Here is a 4,796-nt window from a genome sequence, read left to right as displayed (position 1 = left end):
ACTGAACATTCATAATAATTATAATAATAATAATAAAAAGCTATTTTGCTTGTAGTAGCATTCCATTTTTTTCATTTGTAAACAATGTCACCATCTGTACTACCATAATCATGAAGTTAAATTTTTTTCCTTGCCCTTTTATAAATAATTACTATCTTTCTTTACTATCTTGCCACATAAAAGCTTGAGCTCAAGTACGTAACAATGTCGGGAAAACAGCTCCGCCTTATGATGGGAAAAGGTTTTTTTTTTTTTAAATAGTTAATTTTAAAGAACCGGTTCACAAAATCGATTCAGCGATTCCCTTGCGTCATCGCGCGCGCGTGACATCCAGCCCTGTATAATCTGCATTCACAGAGCTGAAACGAATGTACATCTCTTAGCTGTAACGGTTTTTGTTTGCACTAAAAGGTATTATGCAGGAATTCTTTGCTATCAGGCAGACCGTGTAAAGACGGCTCACCGAGTCACTTTTGCTCGAACCGATTCAAAAATGATTCTTTTAAACGATTCTTCGAAAATATCCGAAACAAAAGACCGAACCGACGCCGATGCTTTGGGCCTCCAGCTTCCCAGAACCGATAGCTCCTTTCTCTGCTCTTAAACTTTTGATGTTTTTCTGAACTCTAGCGACTGCACACTGTACTGTTAGCCGAAGGGTAAGTCAGAATCGTTTCTTAAGAGCTTTCCGAAATGCGAAATACTGCCAAAATATAAACTCGGCATAAAATATAAACTTAGACGTTTAGTTCTCTTCGGTTTTCTCTGTTTTGGCCGAAAGGAAAACGTCCGCCATCGACGCTCTATTAATTATCCAAACTATTCTACAAACTATTCTCCTGTTAAGTTTATGCAGATTTAATGCATGCTGTCACGTGCGTTTAATGTCGCAACTGAATAGTTATGTGTCGACTTTTAAGTTTATAGGCTCGCTGTTTGTTAACTGTTGGGTGTCTTTTTTTCCGTTTCGCAATATCCAGAGTTTGATTTGATGTCTTGGTGCATCTCTACCGGCTGTGATGCACCGGAATAGTAGTTTGCTTGACTTTCTGCAGGAAGGCTGAAGTTTGCAGCATGTCTCTGACGGTGTCTCAAGGGGAAGGCTTGACGGTCATCGCCATCGCCTCGGACCCGAAGAGCAAATGGCCCGTTTTGTGTCAGGTTTTGAGTTTCCTCTGCTGCAGTCCGGTGTATTCTGTGTCTCAGGGCCTGAAAAAGAAGCTGAGGAACACAAACACAGCTCTTGGGGTGAATTAAACATTGCAATGTCATTTTTAAGTTGCATTATCATTTTGATGTACGAACAAAAAAAACTTTTTTTTTTTTTTTTTATGCCATAGGTTATGCAGATAATATTCGGAGTCGTCAATCTTGTGTTTGGGATTTTGGTTAAAAGCTCTGGGATCTGGAACAACATGACTGAATCCGGGCTTGTGTTCTGGATCGGTGGAGTGGTAAGAATTTGTAGTCTTCTGTGTATTTTTCTAAACTCTTAAGATGAATGGGCGAGTCTACATGTTAAATGCATAATTACCAAATTTGAAAGAATGATCATTGAGAAATTTGCCGTTAAATGCATTCGTGTGTCGTTTGTTAATTATAATTTAGAAACGCAAAAAAAAACGGACAAACCTAAAATATTTTCCTTACTGTTTACATGTGAGTGTATGAATTTTAATTTAATTAATTTTTTCTGTTAGTAGAATGGTTTGATTTTAAATTATCTGAGGAATTGGCACAAAAACATAAAAAATTATATTTTTTATGAAGAGCATAGATCATATTAACAAATAAATGTTGTGTTATTGTATTGATATAAGTTTTCTTAGCGTTTAGGACTTTTTAATTGTTTTGATTTTCCTGATGGGTCAAAAACCTCATTTGCACTCTTCATTTCAATGACTGAGGTTTAATTTTTTTAAAATCTTTTTTAGATCCTTATAATCGAATCGTGACTGTTCTTGCAGCCAAGTTTCCCAGTCCTGTCCTAGTAAGTGTCTATCTAAATAAACGATCGCTCTTTTTCGAAGATGAGCGTCGCCGGTTTATACGGTTTGTTTTACAGCTGGTCATCGCAGCGATTCTGAATGTCGTCAGTGCTGGACTGGCTATCACAGCTATAGTGATGTGTTCGGCGCGGACCTGGCCACCGGAAATCATCTATATTGTGACACCGCTATAACTCGCTTTACAACTCTGATGTAACGCCTTCCCTGAACAGAAGAGACGGACTGAGATCTGTATGGAGTACAAATACCGCAATCAGGTAATCTTTATTTATTTAATTTTATTTATTAGATTGTGTGGGTTAAAATGACTATTTGTAATTATATACTTTTTTATACTATATATATTAATATACATATATACTATATATATACACTTATATATAATATATATATATATTTATTAGATTGTGTGGGTTAAAATGACTATTTGTAATATATACTTTTTTAAATATATATATATATATATTTATTTATTATATATTTTATTTGTGTATATATATATATATATATATATATATATATATATATATATATATATATATATATATATATATATATATATATATATATATATATATATATATAATAATTATTATTATTTATTGTATATATATATGTATATATATATGTTATATATGTGTGTGTATTTTTTTAAATATATATATATATATATTTGTGTATGTATTGTTCTTGATGTGTGTGTGTGTGTGTGTGTGTGTGTTCTTGAAAGGGCTCTTGAATTGTATTTCAGATTGAATTACAGTGGATGTTTGTACTGTATTTAATATAGGCCTTATCGACCATTACTTTCCTCAAATGACACTGTGATCTTTACCCACCTCTAGATGATCCTCGGAGGACTAGATATCATGATGATAGTGCTGTCGGTCCTTCAGATCTGCGTGAGCATCAGTTTCTGCGTTTTGACCGGGAAAGCTTTGTGCAAGAAGGAGGAAGATGAAAAGGTACTGTATCATCATCATCATCATCATCATCATCATCACTATTACAACAATCAATCAGTCAAACCCACCGTGATCAGAGGACTCTTCTGTGTTCATGATTGTCTGTTGTGGTTTTTCAGTCGGTGGAGGATCCAGAACTTGACAAGCCGCTGCTGGAAGACGCCGCCGCTGGTGCCGCATGTTAAAGATGCAAAATATGCCACAATGATTTTTCATCATCATCACGTTTTCTGTAAACGTTTGTTACTGCTAGTAAACAAAGCACTTCAGCACCTTCCCTACATTTTATATATAATATAGCACTTCCTGACTGTGGTCTGAAATGTAAAAGTTGAAATGATTTATCTTCTTACCAGGTTTTTACCCCCAATCTGACATTTAAAGCAACAGTACACCCAGAAATGATTTAAGCATTTAGTCACCCTCAGGCTATCCAAGACTTTTTTCTTAGCGCTTGCTCCCCAGTGGATCCTCTGGAGTGAATGGGTGCCGTCCAAACAGCTGATAAAAACATCACAGTAATCCACACCACTCCAGTCCAGTCCATCAATGAATGTCTCGATAAGTGAACAGCTGCACGTGTGTAATAAACAAATCCATCGAGACATATTAACTTTAAACCGTAGCTTCCGCCAAAATACAAGTAAATCTTCACCATGAAGAATACCCGTGTACATCTTCAACGGCCATTGGGTGATTAAACTTTAAGCACATTTTCATTTTTGAGTGAACCAAGTTCTACAATTTAAGACTTAACCTTTATGTTATTGACCCTGAATGTAGTAAAAGTAATTTCTTATTTTTAAGCATACCCAAAGTCTTTTGATTTATTCTGTGTCTATTTGCACTGTTCCTCCACCAGATGGCGTTAAGATGCTTGATTTTATGCAAACCGTTTGTTTTTGAAAGTTACATACAGAATGTTGTGTTATCAAAAGGAGGAAGAATTACCACAATTACCACTAAAAACTCTAAACATTTAAATGAAAACGCAATTTCAGAACATATAAGATAATTATCTACATATGCAATCTTTCTTTCTCTTTGTCTAGATATCTGTGGAGTTGCCAGGTGTATATGTAAGCAACGTTTGATGGCTAGGGTTACATTTACCTAAGTTTGCTGTCACTTCTGACACTGATAAGATTACAGCACCTTATATAGCATCGCGAATAGCGTCACATGACCTTATAAAGCATCATGAAATAAACTTTTTATGCTATAATTTTCGTCTCACTGTCCTTCTTTTTACAAGAGTTGAAATTATGTTAAAATGTTACTGGGAGGTCAGTTGTCTTGACCAGTCACAAACATGTTTTTAGATTTTTTGTATTTTTTCCACAGGTGTGTCTGCGGTTGAGCTTCAGTGTGATTACAGTGATGACGACGCGCCGAGTGCCACTTTTGTTCCCCGCAGGGGGTTCACTAATTTAAAGCAGCTGAAACAGTCATCAAGAGTCAGAGCTTCAAAGTGTTTTCATATGCATACAAAGGCATTTATCCTCGCTGTGGCATTGTTCGGTTTATTCACATCTGTCTGATACTCTGACAGGTATGTGATGATACGATGATTTGTACTGTCCGTGTGCTCTGTGATCTTGTTTGTACAGTACAGATGGAGTTTAAGTTGCTGAAGGTTTGCGTAAAGATAGAAGATTTCATAAGCCATCTTTTCAGTTGATCTGTCATTTGTGCCAGAAGAGTCACCGTTTGGACTATACAGCAATTATAAACACAGAAATAGTGTAGGCGCTACAGAGACATTTTATTTATTGTCTATTAAATAAAAAGCAAGTATCCATCCGAGTGCAAACACAGTTAA

At 35.6% G+C, this 4,796-nt stretch overlaps 1 pseudogene; it reads left to right on the top strand.

Moving 5' to 3' along the window:
* Positions 1-472: 472 nt before the first annotated feature.
* LOC122360888 lies at positions 473-4,199 on the top strand (annotated as a pseudogene).
* The last annotated feature ends 597 nt before the right edge of the window (positions 4,200-4,796 follow it).

Source organism: Puntigrus tetrazona, chromosome 16 (assembly GCF_018831695.1).
Source record: "Puntigrus tetrazona isolate hp1 chromosome 16, ASM1883169v1, whole genome shotgun sequence".
Lineage (NCBI taxonomy): Eukaryota > Metazoa > Chordata > Actinopteri > Cypriniformes > Cyprinidae > Puntigrus > Puntigrus tetrazona.
The sequence above is the reverse complement of the archived record's forward strand: the minus strand, read 5'-3'. Positions and strand labels throughout refer to the sequence as shown.